At 44.1% G+C, this 23,370-nt stretch overlaps 1 protein-coding gene across 4 annotated transcripts in view; it reads left to right on the top strand.

The window, feature by feature from the left end:
• Positions 1 to 1,732: 1,732 nt before the first annotated feature.
• The window catches only part of IP6K1 (inositol hexakisphosphate kinase 1), a 66,478-nt gene continuing 44,840 nt past the window's right edge, over positions 1,733 to 23,370 (top strand). For 2 of the 4 annotated variants that reach the window (XM_084988342.1, XM_013981703.3), the window contains exons 1-2: positions 1,733 to 1,925; positions 2,446 to 2,529. The gene's annotated coding sequence lies outside the window, so the exon portion shown is untranslated. The remainder of the gene's footprint in view (positions 1,926 to 2,445; positions 2,530 to 23,370) is intronic. The other 2 variants (XM_013981704.3, XM_003132218.5) reach the window with 1 other exon arrangement.

Raw genomic sequence — 23,370 nt, 5'->3', positions numbered from 1 at the left:
CCACCAACCGCTGGGGCAGTTGCTAACTGTAAGTGGAAGTTTTCTTGAAAAGGATCTGGAGCTTTTGCATTGAGGTGAGGATTGGTGCAGACTTGAATACCCTGTGGTATGGGTGGCCTTGGAGGGATTGAGAGTAGCATCCTGCAGGAGGGTGAGCCAATGGGTGCAGGACTAGCTCACTCCCCATGCCCAGCCTGGCATCAGGTCTCAGGTTACTGACAGCTCTCCCAGATAACCTACTGTCTGGGTAGGGGCTACATTTACTATAGTGTCCCCCAAGTTTTATCAGTCTTCTCCCCTCTGTCAAGTCTGTGGACTTGAACCCTCTTAGGGTACCAGAGGACCTTCCTTCCTAAACCAGGTATGGTACCCCAGGGGGAGGAAGAAGCTGAGTACCTTCTTGGGGGGGGGGGGGGAGACATGTTTCAAAAGGTGTTCCCACTTGTGACTCAGCAGGTTACAAACCCGACAGTGTCCATGAGAATGCAGGTTCAATCCCTGGCCTCACTCGGTGGGTTAAGAATCCAGTGTGGCCACAAGCTGTGGTGTAAGTCACAGATGCAGCTCGGATCCTGTTTGGCTGTGGTGTAGGCTGGCAGCTGCAGCTCAGATTAGACCCCTAGCCTGGGAACTTCCACATGCTGCAGGTGTGGCCATAAAAAAAAAAGTAAACAAGAAAACATACTTCATGTTACTTCCAATAAAGTGAGGGTGTTGGAACTGGGCTCAGGCAACTTGACAGCAGGTTGTTACTGGGAGTGATTGCAGGTGGACTCTTCCTGAGCACTTACTCTCCTCTAATGGCTCATTAAATGTTCATCTCTGAGGAGCTTATTTCTAACCTCATTTCACAGATGGGCCAATCAACCCTCAAAACTCATAAAGCTAGCTGGTCTGGGCGCTTGGGGTGGGTCAGGCTGTGCGACTGTATCTGAAGTCAAGCCTAGGGTTGAGCGCTCTACATGGGGGATAACTATCTTCCTATCTTCCTAGTTAGCCTCGGTGGCAGATCATGACAATCCAGGGCAAAATATGCTGTTATAAGAACAGAAGATGAGATAGATGCTCTAGGGCAGGATGAAATAATGCTTGCTCTGTGCCAGGGATTGTGCTGGGTACTGAACGCCAGGCAGAAGGACAAACAGGGGCAAAGGATCAGGGACGGGTGGAGCTGCACACAAGGTTGCACCACAGGACTAAAGGCAAAGCTGAGGAAGCCACTGGGAAGAGAGCATTATACACAGCAGCCAGTAGAGACATTGAAACCCAGGGCTTCCATTTCCTGAGGTGGCCTAACCTTGGCCTGGCCTCTCACTCTGAGCCTGTTTCCTCACCAGTGAGGGACAAGTCCTGCCTTCTAGGGTGGGTGACAAAAAAAGCACAAGGCACACAGCCAGTACCCCCTAAGTGTGCACGTATGTATGAGAAGACGCTGCCGGTTCCACACGCGAGGCCCTCAAGCAAGGATGCCAAGGGCGCTTTGGCCTCGTAGTACCCAGCAAAAGCTCTGCCGCCAGCAACTCGGGGAACCGCGCGCATGCGCCAACCCGTGCCGTCACAGTCACGTGCTGAGCGTTCGGTACGGGCTGCAAGAGGCAGGCTCTGAGTGACAGGTAGGATGACCTGTCAGGGAGCGGTACTCGGGCAAAGCGGCTGTTGATTGGGGATATTCTCAGACAGAGGCGGGCTCTTTAACGTCCTGGTTACTATGACGCCCGGCCCCCGCCCCCTCGGCTGGCCGCCATCTTGTTGTTGATCCGTACCTAGTGGGCAGCGCCGGGAGCAGGACCGAGCGGCCGGTTCGGGGCCGCTGCTGCGGGGCTCAGCCACCTCCGCTGCCTGCCAGGGGGCGGGCCGAAACCTGGAGGCCCGGGGGGCCCACCTCCCGTGGGGAGCCGTGGGCACCCGCTGCCCGGGCCCGGCCGGTGAGTGACAGGAGCTGGGCTGAAAGACCAGCCTGACGCCGCGGGGCGGGCGGCGGCGGGCTTGGGGTTGGACCTGGCGCGCGCAGGGCAGGGGCATCGGCTGAGCATCGCTCGAGCGTCCTGACCGGCCGTCCTTGGAGCCTCCTAGATGCTGGCGCCGAGGCCGGAGGACAGCCTCGGGGTGGAGATCTGAGAGCCTCGCGCCCGAGGACCGGCCAGCGGGGTAGCGGGAAACTAGTTTTTCTGACCCAAGCCCTGGGCTCCGCTGACCGGCAGCATTGAAACGTGTCCAGTGCCAGCTTGATGCTCTCCGGGGTCTTGTGTTGTTCCGGGGTGAGAAGTACGCGTAACATTTTCTTAGATGTGACTTTGAAACCTCTTGAGACTGAGACTAGACGAAACATGCAAAAGCTCCCTCGAAGCAGGCAGGCCAGTGTGATAGCCCTGTGATTCTGACAGGGCGAAGGCCCTCTGCCCGACCCCTGACTCCTTGGAGTTCACCGTTTACTTCTTCCTCAAGGGCCTGGTTAAATGCCCATGATGACCGAATTTTATTTTGAGATAAAATTTGTTTGGCTTTGGAGCACCGCTGTTTGAAGTTGGGGTAAGTCTTCTTCTCTTTGCTCTGGGAGAAAGTGACTATTATGATGATGACTTGATTGATTTTATTTCCTAAAGAGAGATTTTGTCACTGTAGTCAGGACACAAAGGAAATGTAGGAGTATGTTAGAATCAGAAAAATAAATGAAACTTTTTTGTCTTTTGATTGGTATGGAACTGTCAAATTAAATTTTAAAAGAGTAAGTATGTCTTGCCCAATGAAAACAGACTGCCAGGCCGTTTTTTGTGAGGATAGGGGGGTTAGATACCCCGGGCAAGGTGTGCAAGTCTTGTAAGAGCTCTGAGTGCTCCACGGCACATTTTTCTTTCCCTGGGGTCCCTTGGATCCTCAGCACAGGCTCCTGTATATGGTCATACAGAAATCCTCTCTAGATGACTGAGACGTCAAGCAACAATACTTTGTGTACTTGTGTCAGGATCTTGTCATGTCAGAATATTTAATTTTGAAAGAAACCAGCTCCTTGGTCAGGAAATCTCTTTGGAGAAAATGCTGAAACCGGGGGCAGCTGGTGGCCTGTTGCTGTTTCCCTTACTTTTGAGAAGAGAGAGAAGTTGAGTGAGTAGTCTTTAGCTGTTTTAGTACCCCCCTTTGGGCCATTTTTTGAATTTCGAATGTTTTGATCTTGGTGAGACCAATTCCTTGGGCAGTTCTTGACAAGAAAGGAGGGAGATACTAAAATATTAGGAGCTTGTCAAAATTGCCTCAGGCTAATTTCCCCCCAACCCCCCCCCCTTTTTTTTTTTTGTCTTTTTAGCTATTTCTTGGGCCGCTCCTGCGGCATATGGAGGTTCCCAGGCTAGGGGTCGAATCGGAGCTGTAGCCACCGGCCTACGCCAGAGCCACGGCAACGTGGGATCCGAGCCGAGTCTGCAACCTACACCACAGCTCACGGCAATGCCGGATCGTTAACCCACTGAGCAAGGGCAGGGACCGAACCCGCAACCTCATGGTTCCTAGTCAGATTCGTTAACCACTGCGCCATGACGGGAACTCCCCAAACCCCTTTTGATGAACAATTCCTTTAGAAAGTTAAGACTGCCACAGGGTTAAATTCCTGCCATTTTATGCTATGCTAGGCTTCTAGCCTGTTTCAGCTATCTGTCCTTTTTGAGAGTAGAGACAGATCATCTCCTTAGTCAACTTTACTATACTAACTTTTGCAAAGTTTTAGGAGGTTCAGGGGTCCATTCATAGTCTTAACTTTATGTTAGAACTGCTGCCCCAAGTAAATGACAGAACATCCAAGGACTTTTATTGCCTTTGATTAATGCTTTTATTGTCTTATGGATATTGATGAGTATCAGATGATGCTTGCTTGATTCAGCATGTGTTATTACTCAAAGGTAACTAATGGTTCTTTTGTGTTGGGCATTTTTAAGCGAAAATGAGTAGAACTGTTATAATAGGGGACTTTCTATGTACTTTAATTTGTAAATACATAATTCACCTGTAAATATCAGTACTTTTAACTATTATGAACGATAGATATAATTCATAGCTATGGAGATCCTACACCAAAGTCATACTGCTGCAGGCTTGCAGGTTGAGATTTGATGTCCTAACGGCATTTGAGGTACTGCTGCCCAGCTGGCCTAAGCCCACCTTTCCAGGGTTTGTCCTAATCCCCACTAACCAAATGGTTTGATAAAATACTCCATATACTGTGTTTCTATACACAGATCCTTTTGCCAGCTAATGCATTGGCTTTTGCTCTTCTTTGGGATACCCTTTTCCTTCAGTTTCATTTCTCTGTTTTCCAGAGTCAGGCTCATGTCCTTCCTACCTCCTTTATGAAACATTCCCAAAACATTTGAGTCCTGGGTGGGGGTGGGGGGTATACTCCACTCCTTCTGAACTGCAGTAGCATTATTGCTGGTATAACAAAAAACAGCATGGTATTTACTCTTTTAAGAATATTTGTTTTGGGAGTTGCCATTGTGGCTTAGTGGAAATGAACCCGACTAGTATCCATGGGATTCGGGTTCGATCCCTGGCCTCTCTCAGTGGGTTAAGCATCCAGCTTTGCCGTGAGCTGTGGTATAGGTTGCAAGATAGGGCTCAGATCCTGTGTTGCTGTGGTATAGGCCAGCAGCTGTAGTTCTGATTTGACCCCCTAGCCTCGATTCACCCTAACCTTTTTCCTACAGAGATTGTTTTTGTGTCATCTTGTACCTGCATGTAGTAGATGATGACTAAATGTTTTTTAAAAATGTGCTAAATTTGCCTGAGTCGGAAACACCCTCTATAATTAAGCAGTGAAATGGAGGGAATGGGCTAGTAGAAATGAGGATTGGTTGGCCATAGATGTCCACCTCCTACCCTGCCTGGAGTGCTTGCACATTTGACTCTAGCACCTTATGGAGGCACATTCTCATTCTGTAAGGGACAGAACTTGCTCAAAGTACAGAACTGAAACCTGAGAATAGAATGTAATTCTGGAGTTCCCGTTGTGGCGCAGTGGTTAACGAATCCGACTAGGAACCATGAGGTTGCGGGTTCGGTCCCTGCCCTTGCTCAGTGGGTTAACGATCCGGCGTTGCCGTGAGCTGTGGTGTAGGTCGCAGACTCGGCTCGGATCCCGCGTTGCTGTGGCTCTGGCGTAGGCCGGTGGCTACAGCTCCAATTAGACCCCTACCCTGGGAACCTCCATATGCCGTGAGAGCGGCCCAAGAAATAGCAAAAAAAGACAAAAAAAAAAAAAAAAAAAAAGATTGTAATTCTGCGTCTCGGACGGGCTACATGGCTCACCCCCTTCCTGGGTAAAATGCCAGTTTCGAGTCTTGGAAAATATGTATTGGGTGAGCATAGCACTGGGTGCTGAGATTCTTAGACTCTCTTATTGGTTGGATTGTCTCAGTGCCACCTTGGGCTGCTGTCATCGTGTCAGTAGTATTTGCTGCTTGCCTTCCTCCCAAGGCTGCCCTGAGACTTAGAGGGAGCAGTGGTGGGCAAATCTGGGGAAAGGCTGCACAGTGTACTCTGGCTTGGGTGGAGGAGCAGTCAGTCATTTTGTATATTTGTGCCAGTGGATCTCTGCTTTAGCCCTGATTTTAAATCAGATTTAATTTCTCTTCCTGTATCAAAGCGGGATTTGAGCAATGGATTTTGAGTGGGAAAACCTAAGATATTTTGGTTCTTTTACAAGAGGTAATAGATGGAGACTCTCATGTTTGCCACTATTATGGTTTGAGGTTGGATTTATGTAAGAGGCATTACAAATGAATTTTGTTGGGAACATATGTTCACTTCAGTACTAGATCTCCTGGAGACTTTATTTTGTTGAGTGCTTAGAAAATCTGCTGCTGATATCATCTGTAAAAGTTTTATTTGTGGGTGGGGATTTAACTCATTTATTCCTGTCCTCCTTTTACAGAAAGTGGGCAGGCTAGGGAAGCAGGTCTAGTACTGGGCTCTTTTCAAGTCTAATCTTTGCTGTCAGAGAGTAAGAGTACCTTGAAGTCCTTAAAAATCTGGGCATATTATGATTGCATGAACACTTAGAAACAACTTATTCTGTAATCAAAAAGTTAGGAAGTTGGAGTTCCTAACAAATCTGACTAGCATCCATAAGGACGTAGGTTCTATCCCTGGCCTTGCTCGGTGGGTTAAGGATCCCTCATTGCCGTGAGCTGTGTTGTAGGTCGCAGTGGTGGCTCGGATCCTGCACTGCCATGGCTGTGGCCAGCAGCTACAGCTCTGATTCAACCCTTAGCCTGGGATCCAGCACATGCTGTGGGTGCGGCCCTAAAAAGACACACACACTAAAAAGGAAGTTCCTGTGTGGTGTAGTAGGTTAAGGATCTGTGGTTCCCTCAGCTGTGGTGCAGGTTGCAACTGTGGCCTGGGTTTGATCCCTGGCCTGGAAACTTCCACATGCTGCAGGTACACCAAAAAAAAAGGAGGTTAAATAATTACAAGTGTTGGCAAGAATGTAGAGAAATCAGAGTCCTTATACTCAGAACGTAAAATGATGCAGCCACTTTGGAAGATTGTCTGGTAATTGTTTAAATGGTTTAAATGTAAAGTTACCTATGACCTAGCAATTCCTAGTTATCTTCCCAAGAAAAATGAAAACATATAGCCACATAAAAACCTGTATATGAGTGTTTTTAGCAGCATTATTGATAACAACCAAAGGGGGAAATGACCTAAATGTTTATCAGCTGATAATGGATAAATAAAATGTGGTATATACATACAGTGGAATATTACTTAGCAATTAAAAGGAGTGACGTGGGAATTCCCATAGTGGCTCAGCAGTAACAAAGCTGACTAGTATCCATGAGGGTGAGGGGTTGATTCCTGGCCTTGCTCAGTGGGTTAAGGATCTGGCATTGCTGTGAGCTGTGGTGTAGATCCCAGACTCGGTTTGGGTCCCACATGGCTGTGGTGTAGGCAGGCAGCTGTAGCTCCGATTTGACCTCTAGCCTGAGAACTTATGTAGACTGTAGGTATGGCCCTAAAAAGCAAAAAAAAAGAAGGTGAAGTACTGATATACTAATACATACCACAACATGGGTGAACCTGGAAAACATGCTAAGTGAAAGAAGACACAGAGGATCACATGTTATATGTTTATATATATTTATATCCATTTATAGGAAACGTCCAGAGAGGCAAATCTATATAGAAAGTAGATTAATGATTGTAAGGGCTTGGGGGTAGATGAGAGGAGAGGTGATGAATATGTTCTAAAATCGTGGTAATGGGAATTCCTGTCGTGGCTCAGTGGAAGTGAATCTGACTTGTAACCATGAGGTTGTGGGTTTGATCCCTGGCCTTGCTCAGTGGGTTAAGGATCCAGCATTGCTGTGAGCTGTGGTGTAGGTCGCAGACGTGGCTTGGATCCTGTGTTGCTATGGCTATGGTGTAGGCTGGCAGCTGTAGCTCTGATTCAACCCCTAGCCTGGGAACTTCAAGCCTTGGGTTTGGCTCTAAAAAAAGGGAAAAAAAAAATTATAGCGATGGTTGTGCTTATCTTTCATGTACTAAAAACTACTTAATTGTACACTTTAAAGCGGTGACATATGATGTATGAATTATATCTCAAGGCTGTTATAAAAGTAATGTAATATATATATTCACTAGTTTAAAAAAAGGTACTATGTGAGTAACGAAATGAAAATAAGACCACCCGTAACATCACTGTTAGTGCTCTATTGTATAACCAGACTTTTTTTTCCCTGTGTCTTAAAAATTTTTACAAAAATGAGATTACAAAATTACACTTAATTTGTACCTCTTTGCAGTCAACATATTATAAACATCTGGTAAATGATATTTACATCCAGGACCAGATGGTAGTAAATTAGAGGAGCCCTGAATTGTAAAGAATGGTGAGTGGTGGCAACAAGGGTGAACTAGCAAGCACAGGCCCTTTTGAAAGGGTCACTGTTTCTTAGGTCTAGCCAGTTATTGTGTTACCAGATTTTTTTTTTTTTTAAAGGAAAACCAGACAAAATTAGATTTTCATGTAAAATTTCCTGATTTTAAAATTTGGTGATGAATTAAGAAAATTTGAACCACTTGGTGGTTCCTGTTGGGGCGCAGCAGAAACAAATCCGAATAGGAACCATGAGGTTGTGGTTTTGATCCTTGGCCTCGCTCAGTGGGTTGAGGATCTGGTGTTGCTGTGGCTGTGGTGTAGGCTGGCAGCTGTAGCTCCGATTAGACCCCTGGCCTGGGAACCTCCATATGCTGAGGGCACAGCCTTAAAAAGCCCCCCCCCCTCAAAAAAAAAGAAAAGAAAATTTGAGCCACTTCACTGGTCAGTGAAAATCCTTTGCAGACCAGAAATGGTGAAAAATCTGAATTTCCTGGTAGACCTTCCCAGCTAAGGTGGAACAAGGGGACACTGCCTTGCAAGTATGGCAAAATACAAGGTTTCCCTTGCTTTTGGAGGAAGGTAGAGTGCTTTTGAATGTAAGTATAGAGCTCCTTTGAAGCCTTTCATGCTCCAGATTGGCGTCAAGTGAAGAAGCTGTTACCTTAGGACATAGCTTGCTAATGGATAGACACAATAAGTCAAGAAAAAGCACAGATGCTCACACAGTTCAGAGCTGTGGTGGCTTGATGCTGAGTGTAGTTCTCAGGGAAGGAGCTTGGCAGTGCCACTCTCGCTATTCTGGGTGCGCATTGTCTCTATAATGGCTCCCTTCAAAACAAATCCTGAATGCTCTTTTCACTTTCTGCCTTTTATAAAAGTGAAAATGCTCTTTGGATTTGTTAGTGAAAACAGATTCTAATGTAGGTCATTTATAAAAGCAAAGTGGGGTAAAGTATGCTTCCAAAAAGTGGAGGATATCTATACTGTAAACAGGTGTCCTTTTAGTGATCTGTTTAGTGCCATGGTTTTTCATATTTCTGTGCTTTTTATTGGTAATTTCGCTGAATAAAATTGTTCTCAAGTATAGTGCTGGAGTGCTGTCTAATATTCCTAAGGACAGGAAGGCTGTGAAGCGCCTATGAAGAAAATACATGTGTTTGATAAGTTTTGTTCAGGCCTGAGTTACAGTGATGTTGGCTCAGAGTTAAGTGCTAATGGGTCAACAGTATATATTTAATAAAGTGTCTTTAGTCTTTTTTTTTGTCTTTTCTAGGGCCACACCCATGGCATATGGAGGTTCCCAGGCTAGGGATCTAATTGTAACTGTAGCTGCCAGCCTAGCCACAGCCACAACAACGTGGGATCTGCAACCTACACCACAGCTCACGGCAATGCCGAATCCTTAACCCACTGATCAAACCCTCAACCTCATGGTTCCTAGTCAGATTCGTTAACCACTGAGCCCCGATGGGAGCTCCAATTAAGTGTCTTTAAGTAGAAATGTATGTACCAGATTATGTGTTGTATATATGTAGCCCTGGAAGGTTATGGATTGATTGATTGATGAAAAAGTCTGTGAGTCCAAAGGCTCACAGAACACAGAAATTAAACTTTATACTTCCGCCAGGAGCACTGGCTCAATATTCACTAACTCGGTGTTTGCAGTGGCTTTAGAGAACATAACTAGTGTGAATAATGAAAATTGACCATATAGTCTTTTGTATTTGGCTTCTTTTGCTTAGTGTGATGTTTTTGAGTTTTCATCCATTTTGATGTGTTCTTTTTTATTGCTGGGTAGTATTCCAGTTTTTCGGCTGTATCATTTGCTTATAGGCATTTGGGTTTTTAGTTTGGCTATTATGAATAAAGATGCAATAAATGTTCTTGTACAAGTCTTTATGTGTACATGTTTTCATTTTTCTTTTATAAATACCTGCAAGTAGAATTGCTCTGATTCCCACACTATATCACAGGGATCCTGTTTCAGGAAAAGTTGAACAGTTCTTTGGGCTCTGGGCCCAGTTTTGTTGTTATACCTTCCTCATAGTTCTCAGCTCCAAGCTTCATTTTCTATTTTTTTTTGCCAGATTTACAGATCTACCCATACTGAATCAAAAACTAACTGATATTCCATTGAATTGGGAAATTGAAATATCAGGAACTGTTGCAAGAGGACACAAGCTTCTAGATTGAGAGGGTCTGTTTGCTTTAGAACTTGCTTCGGTTACTTGTCATGTTTCTTGGTTTCTGTTAATTGATGCAGGCTAGGAGGCTTCTTGGTCATCCACAGGTTTCACAAAATTCATCCTTCATCCCTCTATGGAGCCTGGCCTTGGTGATTTGTGCCTTTGTAATTGTCTATGCCCAGTGACCATAATGGGAACTGCCACTTAGACTGTCAGTCATGTGGCAGGTAGTTTGCTACTTAAAAAAAGTTACACATGAATTAAAATTAATTCACGTGCAACTTTTTATTTAAAAAAAATTTTTTTTTTTGTCTTTTCTAGAGCCACTTCCACAGCATATGGAGGTTCCCAGGCTAGGGGTCTAATCAGAGCTGTAGCCACCGGCCTACGCCAGAGCCACAGCAACGCGGGATCTAAGCCGCATCTGCAGCCTACACCATAGCTCACGGCAATACCAGATCCTTAACCCACTGAGCAAGGCCAGGGATCCAACCCACAACCTCGTGGTTCCTAGTTAGATTTGTTAACCACTGAGCCACAATATGAACTCCTCAAGTGCAACTTTTTAAAGCTTGAGGCTGCCTTGTCTGAATTTTGCATGTGTGGTATTGAAAAACTAGCACCATCTAGAGGGTCCTAGCTAAGTGTTCTAGATGTTAATTCCTAGAAGCAGGAAGAATGCTTTTGGTGATGAGTAGTCACCCCTTAAATCCCCCCTCCTATTAAAAAGTCATGTCCACACTGCATATTCATAGCTTTGTTTGGCATATTGCATTCTGTGTCACCATTGAATTCTATTTTTTTTTTTTTGTCTTTTTTTAGGGCCACACCTCTGGCATATGCAGGTTCCCAGGCTAAGGGTCAAATCGGAGCTGTAGCTGCTGGCCTACACCACAGCAACTCAAGATCCGAGCCGCGTCTGCGATGTACACCACAGCACATGGCAATACCAGATCCTTAACCCACTGAGCCAGGCCAGGGATTGAATCCACAACCTCATGATTCCTAGTCCGATTCGTTAACCACTGAGCCACGATGGGAACTCCAGGAATTCCTTTTTTTTAAATTTTATTTTATGGCCTCATCTGTGGCATATGGAAGTTCCCAGGCCAGGGACTGAATCCAAGCTGCAGCTATGATCTACACTGCAAATGTTGCAATGCCAGATCCTTTCAACCTACTGTGCTGGGCCAGGGATCAAACCCATGCTTCTGTGGTGACCCGAGCCACTAGTCAGATTCTTAACCCATTGCACCATGGCAGGAGCTTCTCACCGGTGGATGCTTGTGCCAGTTTTCAGTGACTAGTTTTTTTATGGCCCAAAACTTGATTATCAACATCTTCTATAGCTTCTCAAATCTCTTAAAGAATAAAATTGATTCTTATGGAGCTGCTAAAATGATATTTTCTGGATGGAAGCTAAGGTGGGTATTTAGTGTGAATGAAACTAACGTGGGAGTTGATTGAAGTGAGAAATTACTCTTTATTTTTGGCTGCACATGCAATGGCTTGATGTGGGATCTCACTTCCCAGATCAGGGATGGAACCCAGGCCATTGTGGTTTTGAAAGCACCAAGTCCTAAACAGTAGACCACTGGGAAACTCCCCCAAATTACTCTATAAATACTGTTTTTTTTAATTTATTTTTTATTTTTTTATTATTATATTTTGTCTTTTGTTGTTGTTGTTGCTATTTCTTGGGCCGCTCCCGCGGCATATGGAGGTTCCCAGGCTAGGGGTTGAATCGGAGCTGTAGCCACCGGCCTACGCCAGAGCCACAGCAACTCGGGATCCGAGCCGCGTCTGCAACCTACACCACAGCTCATGGCAACGCCGGATCGTTAACCCACTGAGCAAGGCCAGGGACTGAACCCACAACCTCATGGTTCCTAGTCGGATCCGTTAACCACTGCGCCACGACGGGAACTCCAATACTGTTTTTTTTAAAGAGAAAGCAAGGGAGTTCTCGCTGTGATTCAGTGGAATCAGTGGCATCTCTGCAGCACCAGGACACAGCTTCAATCCCTGGCCTGGCATAGTGGATTAAAGGATCTGGCATTGGCTGCAGCTGCAGCATAGGTCATGACCACAGCTTGGATCGGATCCCTGGCCCAGGAGCTCCACATGACATAGGGTGGCCAAAAAAGAAAATAAAGTGAAATCAGGTTTATTAAGAGAGCTACACATTTTGTAAGGATAATGCACTAATTATTTAAAAGGGCATTTTATTAAAAATTTCAAGTGTGTGTTTTATTTTTAGTTTATTGTATTTTTTATAGTTGGTTGGGAGAGAGAGAACCAGTATTTATTTATTTATTTATTTATTTATTTATTTTTGTCTTTTTGCCATTTCTTGGGCCGCGCCTGCGGCATATGGAGGTTCCCGGGCTAGGGGTCGAATCCGAGCTGTAGCTGCCAGCCTACGCCAGAGCCACAGCAACGCAGGATCCGAGCCGCGTCTGCGACCTACACCACAGCTCACGGCAATGCCGGAACCTTGACCCACTGAGCAAGGGCAGGGATCGAACCCGCAACCTCATGGTTCCTAGTCGGATTCCTTAACCACTGCGCCACGACGGGAACTCCAGAACCAGTATTTAATAGTCTCTTGCTTTTTAGGGCCACACCTGAGGCTTATGGAGGTTCCCAGGCTAGGGGTCTAATCAGAGCTCCAGCTGCTGGGCTACACCACACCCACAGCAACGCAGGATCCGAGCTGTGGCTGTGACCTACACCACAGCTCACAGCACCGCCAGATCCTTAACCCACCGACAGAGGCGGGGAATTGAACCCACAACCTCATGGTTCCTAGTTGGATTTGTTTCTGCTGTGCCATGACAGGAATTCTAATAGTCCTCTTGCTTGATTGGAATTTCTATTTACTGGTCTGCATGTTTTTCTTTTGAATAACTAAGTTGATGAGAGAAAGACTTTAGGACGGAACCTGTGGCATATGGAAATTCCCAGGCTAGGGGTTGAATTGAAGCTGTAGCTGCCTACACCACAGCCACAGCAATACCAGATCTGAGTTGCGTCTGCAACCTACACCACAGCTCCTGGCAACACCAGATCCTTAACCCACTGAGCGAGACCAGGGATTGAACCCATGTCCTCATGGATACTAGTCGGGTTTGTTACTGCTGAGCCGCAACAGGAACTCCAGGACTTTCTTTTTTATAGCTCTATAAGTAGTCGTACATTCACTTTACACTTGAGAAAACTAAAAATAAGATGTTTAGGCGACAGCCAGGGAGTATCAGTATTCAGACAGTACCCATGCTTTGTCATGATAGTTTAAGCACAGATTATTTTCCAGTATTAGTTTAAGCACAAAGTGTTTTCTACCCTTCAGATGATTGGTTTGCTCTGTTAATTTTTTTCTTTTAAAGTAACTCTTACTGAAGTATAGACTACATATTTTTTTTTTTGGGGGGTCTTTTTTTGCCTTTTCTAGGGCTGTTCCCTCAGCATGTGGAGGTTCCCAGGCTAGGGGTCTAATTGGAGCTGTAGCCACTGGCCTACACCACAGCCACAGCAATGCCATATCTGAGCCACGTCTGTGAACACCACAGCTCATGGCAACGCCTGAATTTTATTTAACCCACTGAGCAAGGCCAGGGATCTGACCCGCAACCTCATGGTTCCTAGTCGGATTCATTAACCACTGCACCATAATGGGAACTCCTAAAGTGCACAAAATTTGATTATTTTTACACACGTATATACCTAACAACTATCCAGCTAATAAATTAGAATATTTAAATAATGGCTTAAAAAAGACTATTTATTTATGTATTTATTTATTTATTTGCTTTTTTTTTTTTCTTTTTTTGTCCTTTTAGGGCCACACCTGCAATATATGGAGGTTCCCAGGCTAGGGGTCTAATTGGAGCTGTTGCTGCCAACTACACCAGAGCCATAGCAACGCCAGATCCGAGTCGTGTCTGCGAACTGCACCACAGCTCATGGAAACCCCAGATCCTTAACCCACTGAGCGAGGCCAGGGATCAAACCCGAAACCTCATGGTTCCTAGTTGGATTCATTTCTGTTGCAGCGCTGTGCCACAGCAGGAACTCCCAAGTCATTTTTTTAAAAAATGTATTATTCAGTTTTTCCTTTTAAAATTCAAAATTTGTCTTAACAGGTGTTGTCAGTGGAGCCCCACAGAGGCCTTGCCTCTGAACTATAGCATTGTCTTGGTAGCTGAAAAGATGGTGCTAACAGGTTTGCTTCTCTGCCAAGATATTGAGTGGGGAAGGGTGGGAGACCTCATCTCTTGTGAGATGGCTTATAAATTAGTTTTACAATGCAAATAGTAGCTGCTACTGGATTTAGGTATGTTTTTTTCTTTCTATATAGCACCAAAGGATAGAATTTCAGCTGCTCTTTTCAGAAAGTTTTCTCCTGACTATGGACATTGATGCTGGTTGTTAGCACTCCGAGTATTTCCTGGGGGATTTGAAACTCTCTGGGATTATATTACCACCCTTGAAAACTGTGGAGCTGTAATGTGAAGGTTTCCAGATATCATGCTTTCTTCCGGTGGGAGCTTTCAGAATCTTAGACTTTTTTTGGTCTTTTTTTTTTAGGGCCGCACCCAAGGTATATGGAGGTTTCCAGGCTAGAGGTCAAGTCAGAGCTGCAACTGCTGGCCTACACTACAGCCACAGCAACGCCAGATCCGAGCCATGTCTTCGACCTACACCATAGCTCTCAGCGGCACTGGATCCTTACCCCTCTGAGCAAGGCCAGGGACCAAACCTGCGTCCTAATGGATACTAGTTGAGTTTGTTACTGCTAAGCCACGATGGGAACTCCCAGAATCTTAGACTTTTTTAGAGTGTGGGAACTTTGGCAATGTTGTGTTCAGTTTCTAGGTGATAACTAAAATTATGAAAAGAATACGTGATGTTATTTTCTTAAGGGCAGCCCTGGTTCTGAAACTTTTGGTGTCCTAACCATTTAGTAGTGTTTCTTCCTTATATTCACTGTGGCCTTGTTTCCCTACAGTGTGAAAAAGGCACAGAATGAGTGTTATCTCTAGTGTCCAAAAGGTTTAGGATTCCCACATCATTTTGTAAAGGCAATAAACTTTCTGAGCAAATGAACCTCCGTGTGAACTGCCTAGAGTACTAATCTCACTCAGTCCTGCCCTGAGTGATGCCTGCCTCCTCAGACTAGATTGAAAAGATCAATCTTGGAGCTCTTCTGGGAACCAGGCAAGGAAAATGAATGCTGCTATTTTAAGTACTTTCTAGCTGTGGCACCTTACTTAGACAAGTCAACTGATTTCTCTTGTCTGCTGCTTTTCTTGCAGTATTGGGTTGACAGTATCTACTCTCCTTACCTTATGGTGTTGATTAGATAAAGGGGAAGCTTGTCAAGTTGTTAAACTGTGGTATACTATAGATTTTCAAAACTATTTGGGAATAGTTTCATTTGGCCAGTCCACTTCATACTGTGGGCAGTGCAGATCTGAGCCCTTGACCTTCTGCTTAAAGCTCTTCAGTGATGAGCCAGTGGGAAATGGGTCAGGTCCCAATTCTTGAGTCTTTTAGATGAGGCATGTCATCATTTGGATCTTAACAGCCTCTCTAACTGCACTTCTTGACCCTCAAGTGTTTTAGGTGACTAACTGTCCTCCCTCTGGGCCTTTGCCCATACTTTTTATCTTTGCTCTGTCCCTTTCCTCCCCTCTGCCTTTCTGTCTAACTCAAGTTTTCTTTCAAATTTCAGTTTGTTTATTTTGCTTTTTAGGGCCACACCTGCGGCACATGGTAGTTCCCAGGCTAGGGGTTGAATCAGAACTACAGCTGCTGGCCTATATCACAGCCACAGCAATTCGGGATTCTTAACCCACTGAGTGGAGCCAGGGATCGAACCTGCATCCTCACGGATACTAGTCAAGTTTGTTTCTGCTGAGCCACAACAGAAACTCCCAGATTTCAGTTTAGATGTCATACCCTCTAGAAGCCCTTTCCTAACTCCCAGCCTCTGTCTTAATTAACGGCCACTACTGGTGTTTTCACCATACATTTCTCATATGGTAATATTTACCATACTTCTGGTTTTTTGCCACACCTGCAGCATGCAGAAGTTTCTGGGCCAGGGGTTGAACCTGTACCACTGCAGTGATCCAAGCTCCTGCAATGACAACGCTGGATCATTAACCTGCTCTGCACAATAAGAGAGTTCCCCATATTCTTTTAGAGTTCCTCATTTGCCTCTCATCTCTACCTGCCTTCCATTCTCACTTTCAGTTTTCTGAGGGCAGGAACTATTTGTCTTCTTAGTGAAATATTTGTTAGGGTCTCACTCATTGTAGGTGTTCCTCATATGTTTGATTGTATACTTTAAAAAGGGGGAGTTCCCGTTGTGGCGCAGCGGAAACGAATCCAACTAGGAATCATGAGGTTGCAGGTTCAATCCCAGGCTTCGCTAAGTGGGTTAAGGCTGTGGTGTTGCCGTGAGCTGTGGTGTAGGTTGTAGACATGGCTCAGATCTGGTGTTGGCTGTGGCTCCAGTGTAGGCTGGCAGCTGTAGCTCTGATTGGACCCCTAGCCTGGGAAGCTCCATATGCCACAGGTGCGGACCTAAAAAGACAAAAAAAAAAAAAAAGAGGTTTTTTTTTTTTGGTTGGTTTTAGTTTAAAAGTCCCTAGCTATTTTGGAGACTTTATAGTTGCTATTTGGATACAAATTTGTTTTCTTTTTTTTGTCTTTAGGGCCATACCTGGGGCATATGGAGGTTCCCAGGCTAGGTGTCAAATTGGAGCTGAAGCTGCCAGCTTACGCCACAGTAATGCTGGAATCGAGCTGCGTCTGTGACCTACACCACAGCTCACAGCAATGCCATATTCTTAACCCACTGATCGAGGCCAGGGATTGAACCTTCATCCTTGGAGAATTGTCTGTTTAGATCTTCTGCCCATTTTTTGATAGGCTTGTTTGTTTTTTTGGTATGGAGCTGCAGAAGGTGTTTATAAATTTTGGAGAATAATCCCTTGTCAGTCGATTCACTTGCAAAGATTTTCTCCCATTCTGTGGGTTGTCTTTTTGTGTTGTTTAGGGTTTCCTTTGCTGTGCAGAAACTTTGAAGTTTGATTAGATCCCATTTGTTTATTTTTCTTTTTATTGTCAGTACTCTGATAGGTGGATCTGAGAAGATGTTGCTGTCATTTATGTCAGAGAGTGTTTGGCCTATGTTTTCCTCTAGGAGTTTGATAGTGTCTGGTCTTATATCTAGGTCTTTAATCCATTTTGAGTTTATTTTTGTGTTTGGTGTTAGGGAGTGTTCTAATTTCATTCTTTTCCATATGGCTGTCCAGTTTTCCCAGCATCACTTATTGAACAAGCTGTCCTTTCTCCATTGTATATTCTTGCCTCCTTTGTCATAGATGAGTTGGCTGTAGGTGCGTGGGTTTAATTCTGGGCTTTCTATCCTGTTCCACTGATCTATATTTCTGTCTTTGTGCTGCTACCATGCAGTTTTGACGACTGTTGCTTTGTAGTATAATCTGAAGTCCAGGAGCCTGATTCCTCCAGCTCCATTTTTCTTTTTCAGTATGTCTTTGGCTATTCTGGGTCTTTTATGCTTCCAAACAAACTTTAAAATATTTTGTTCAAGTTCTGTGAAAAAATGGCCTTGGTAATTTGATAGTGGTTCATTCCTTATTGCTCTGAGATTTCTTTTTCTTTTTATGGCTGCACCTGCGGTATATGGAAGTTCTCAGGCTAAGGGTCAAATTGGAGCCACAGTTGCTTGCTGATGCCACAGCAACGCCAGATCTGAGCTGCATCTGCGACCTACACTGCAGCTTGTGGCAATGCTGGATCCTTAATCCACTGAGGGAGGCCAGGAGTTGAACCCGCATCCTCATGGAGATTATGTCAGGTTCTTAACCTACTAAGCCACAGTGCGCACCCCTGCTCTGAGTATTTCCTTGTGTGAAAATTCCAGTTCATTCTGTTCTTCTGTTGATGGACATCTGAGGTGTTTCCAGTGTTTGACTTATAAGTAAAGGTTCTGTGAACATTTTTGTATAACTTTTGGGGAGAACATATACATTCATTTCTCTTGTGGGGTATAGAATTGCTGGGTCATTGGGTAGATGTATATCTAGTTTTATAAGAAATGTTAAAACCTTTTTCAGGATAGTTGAGCCATTTTACATTCCCACCAATAATGTATGAGAGTTGTGATAGTTCCATATCCTTAGCAACATTTAGTGTGTTGTGAATGTTTTAAATTTTAGCCATTTTTGAAAGTATTTTGATATCTCATTGTGGTTTTAATTTGCAGTTACCTGATTAGTAATGATGTTGAGCATCTGTGTCTGTACTTAATGATCATTTGTATACTTGTTTTGTGAAGTACTTGTTCAGATCTTCAGCCCATTTAAAAATATTGAGATGTTAACTTTTGTCTATTATTGCATGTCAGGAAGTCTGACACGCGCGCGTGCGCGCGTGCACACACACACACACACACACACACACACACACACACACACATTTTGCTTTTTAGGTCTGCACCCGTGGCATGTGGAGGAGGTCGAATCGGAGCTTTAGCGGCTGGCCTACACCACAGCCAGAGCAACACAGGATCTGAGCTGTGTCTGCAACCTACACCACAGCTCATGGCAATGCCGGATCCTTAACCCACTGACCAAGGCCAGGGATCGAACCTGTGTCCTCATGGATGCTAGTCAGATTTGTTAACTGCTGAGTCACAACTGGAACTCCTGTATATCCTAAATATAAGTCAGATGCATGTTCATGAGTATTTTCTCTCAGTCCCTGGTGGCTTGCCTATTGCTTTTCTTCTAAGGGTTTTTTAAAGATTAGAAGTTTTCAGTTTGACTATGAGAGATTTATAAATATTTTCTTTTATGGGTATTGCTTTTCTTTTTTTTAATCTGAGGAACCCTTGCCTGTCTCTCAGTGTTGGAGATTTCTCCTGTGTCTTCACCTAGAGGTTTTACAATTTTAGCTTTTACGTTAGGTCTTTGATCCACTTTGAATTAATTTTTATGTGTTGTATAAAATCATGGTTGATGTTAACCCCCCCGTATGGATATCTTTTTGTCCCAGTACCAGCACCATTTCCTGAAAAGACATGTGAATTTATCTAATTAGTCCAAAACTTCGCAGTTTAAAACAGCAAACATTTATTACCTCAGTTTCTGAGGATCAGAAATTCCAAAGTTGTTTAGTGGGGTGGTTCTGGCTCGTAGTCTCTCATGAAGTTGGGTTAGGATGTTTTTTGGGGCTGCCAGTGATGAAGGTTTGCCTGGGACTGAAGGATCTGTTTCCAAGATGACTTGACTTGACTTTGGCAGGACTCCTTAGTTCCTTGATTTGTGGGCTGCCTGTCAGCAGAAGAGTTTAGTCTGTTTACATTTAATGTGATTACTGATCAAGAAGGAGTTACTTCTGCCATTTTTTTGTTTTCTTTGTATCTTATATATTTTTGTTCAATTCCTCCATTACCACCTTTTTTGAATTTAGCTGATTTTTTTTTTTTTTTGTAGTGGATGATGTTTTCTTTTTTCTGTATATTTTATTTATTTTTATTTTAAAAATTCATTTATTTGCTTTTTAGGGCCACACCCGCAGTATATGGAGGTTCCCAGGCTAGGGGTCCAATCAGAGCTACAGCTGCTGGCCTACGCCACAGCCACAGCAATGCAGGATCCGAGCTGTGTCTCCAACCTACACCACAGCTCATGGCAATGCCAGATCCTTTACCCACTGAGCGAGGCCAGGGATCGAACCCCCAATCTCATGGTTTCTAGTCGGATTTGGTTCCTTTATGCTGTAACAGGAACTCCTTTTCTGTATGTCTTAAAATTACTTTTATTGGTAGTTACCTTGGGGATTAAAATTAGCATCTTAAACTGATAACATCCTCATTAGTTTATACAAATACTCTGTTTCTGTACACCTCTATCCATCTCTCTTTTTATTTTCGCACATACATATATATAACTAAGCCACAGCTGTGGCAACGCTGATCCCTAACCCACTGTGCTGGACTGGGGATTGAACCTAAATCCTGGTGCTCCCAAAATGCTGCTGGTCCCATTGCGCCACAGTGGGAGCTCCTAGGTTACATCTTCATACATTGCCTATTAACATAGATTTGTAAGTAGTGTTATGCATTTGTATGTTGTCATATAGGAAAATGAGGGAAATTACAAACCATACCAAATGTGCAGTAATGCTGGTTTTTATATTTATTTGTGTAGTCATGTTTACCAGTTTTATATATTTTTTCTTGTGGTTGTAAATTGTCCTTTCATTTTAGTCTGAGGGACTCTGTAGCATTTCTCATAGGACAAGTCTACCAGTAATATACTCCTGCAGTTTTTGTTATTTGGAATATCTTAACTTTGCCTTTCAATTTTTTTTGGTTGTACCCATGGCATGCAGAAGTTCCTGGGACAGGGATCAAACCTGCTCCACAGTTATAACCAGAGCCACAGCAGTGACAATGCCAGATCCTTAACCTGGTGAGCCACAAGGGACCTCTTGCCCTTCATTCTTGAATGACAGTTTATCCAGATATGGAATTATTGGTTGATAGGTTTTTCTTATTTTTAGGGCCTCACCTATACATATTGAGGTTCCCAGCCTAGGGGTGCAATCAAAGTGATAGCTGCTAGCCTATACCACAGCCACAGCAATGCCAAATCTGTGTCTGTGACCTACACCACAGCTCACAGCAATGCTGGATCCTTAATTCACTGATCGAGGCCAGGGATCGAATGTGCAACCTCCTGGTTCCTTGTTGGATTCCTTTGTGCAGTTTTTTCTTTCAGGATCTTAAATACTGCCTTCTGGCGGATTTTGAGGAGAAATCAGCTGTGAATCATATTGAAGATCTCTTGTACATTACTAGTTGCTTCTCTCTTGCTGCTTTAAATATTCTGTCTTTGTTTTTGGGTTTCAACAGTTTTATACTGTGTTTTTGTTTTATGTGTCTTCTTTAATGGGGTGGGGCATGCCTGCAGCATGTTGAAGTTCCCAGGCCAGAGATCAAACCTGCACCACCGCAGTGACAATGCCAGATCACTGAGCCTCCAGGGGAATTCCTGTTTAATGTCTTTTTTTTTGTTTTCATTTTTGTTTTTGTTTTTGCTTTATCTAGGGCCGCTCCCACGGCATGTGGAGGTTCCCAGGCTAGGGGTCGAATCGGAGCTGTAGCCGCCAGCCTACGCCAGAGCCACAGCAGCAACATGGGATCCTTTAACCCACTGAGCAAGGCCAAGGATCGAACCTGCAACCTCATGGTTCCTAGTCAGATTCGTTAACCACTGCGCCACGCTCCCCTGTTTAATGTCTTAATGTAAATCTCTTGGAATTGATCCCATTCGCACTTCATTAGGTTTCTTGGACATGTATATTCATGCCTTTCCTCAGATTTAGAAAGTTTTTAGCCTTTATTTATTCAAATATTTTTTCTGCTCTTTTTCCTCTCTTTTGGAATTTCTCTAATGCATATATTATTGCATTTGGGGATATTCCACAGGTTCCTCAGAAGCTTTATTTATTTTCTGTTTTTCCGCAGATGGAATAATTTCAGTTGTCTTACCTGTGGTTCACTCATACTTTTTTTTTTTGTCTTTTTGCCATTTCTTGGGCCGCTCTCGCGGCATATGGAGGTTCCCAGGCTAGGGGTCAAATCGGAGCTGTAGCCACCGGCCTTTGCCAGAGCCACAGCAACACGGGATTCGAGCCGCATCTGCAACCTACACCACAGCTCACAGCAATGCCGGATCCTTAACCCACTGATCAAGGCCAGGGATCGAACCTGCAACCTCATGGTTCCTAGTCGGATTCATTAACCACTGCGCCACGATGTGAACTCCCCACTCATACTTCTTATGTATGCTTAGATCTGCTCTTGAACATCTGTAGTGCATTTTTTCATTATTGTACTTTACAGCTGCATAATTTCTCTTCGGTTCCTTTTAATAATTTCTTTCTTTTTTTGCTGCACCCTCATCATACTTAATTTCCAGGGCCAGGGAGCAAACCCATGCTGCAGTTGCATCCCGAGCTACAGCAGTGACATGTCAAGTAGTGTTGGTGGCATAGTGTTGAACATAGCTGCCTTCTGAGCTACAGCAGTAACGGTGCCAGATCCTTAAACTGCTGTGCCACCAGGGAGCTCTTATAATTTCTTCTTTATTGATATTTTCATATTACTCATACATCATTTTCCTGAATTCCTTTTGTGTGTGTGTGTGGCTTTTCAGGACTGCAGTTGTGGTATATCGATGTTCCCAGGCTAGGGGTTGAATCGGAGCTGAGGCTGCTGGCCTACATGCCACAGTCACAGCAATGCCAGATCTGAGCTGCATCTGTGACCTACACCACAGCTCATGGCAATGCCAGATCCTTAACCCACAGAATGAGGCCAGGCATAGAACCTGCATCCTCATGGATACTAGTCAGGTTCATTACTGCTGAGCCACAACAGGAACTCCAATCTCCTGAATTCCTTTGACTATGCTTTCCTTTAGCTCATTAAATGTATTTAAGACACGTGAGAAGTTACCTGGTGGTCTAGTGGTTAAGGATTCAGTGTTGTGGCTTGGGTTTGCACTCTGGCCTGGGAACTTCTGCATGCTGTGGGTGCAGGTCAAAAAAAGATACAACAGTTGGAGTTCCTGTCGTGGCTCAGTGGTTAATGAATCCGACTAGGAACCACGAGGCTGAGGGTTCGATCCCTGGCCTTGATCAGTGGGTTAAGGATCCAGCGTTGCCGTGAGCTGTGGTGTAGGTTGCAGCTGCGGCTTGGATCCCATGTTGCTTTGGCTCTGGCAAAGGCCGGTGGCTACAGCTTCGATTTGACCCCTAGCCTGGGAACCTCCATATGCTGCGGGAGCAGCTCAAGAAATGGCAAAAAGACCAAAAAAAAAAAAAAAAAAGATACAATAGTTGATTTTAACATCTTTAACTAATAATAATTCTAGTGTCTTTGCTTCCTCATGGTGTACTTTTTTTTTTTGTTTTTGTGTCAAATTCTCCTTTTCCTGTGAACAGGCATTGATTTTATTTCTTTGTATGTTTTTTAATTTTTTGTTACTATGACATTTGAGTATTATGTGCTGGTAATTTTAGAAATCTAATTTTCCCACTCCTCAGGGATTGCTAGTTTTTGCTCATTGAGTGTTGGAGCCTTCCATTTGTGACTTTTCTAGACAGATTTTGGAAAGGGTATTCCTTATTGTTTGTGGCACTTGAAGTTTGTGTTCAATTGTATATACAGCTAGTGATCTGATAAAGATTTCCTTAAATGTC

This window comes from Sus scrofa, chromosome 13 (assembly GCF_054392235.1).
Source record: "Sus scrofa isolate SSC_HxYL_T2T_F1_AM1 chromosome 13, Sscrofa_HxYL_maternal_Yorkshire_Landrace_v2.0, whole genome shotgun sequence".
Taxonomy (NCBI): Eukaryota; Metazoa; Chordata; class Mammalia; order Artiodactyla; family Suidae; genus Sus; species Sus scrofa.
This window is presented reverse-complemented; position numbering and strand designations above follow the sequence as displayed.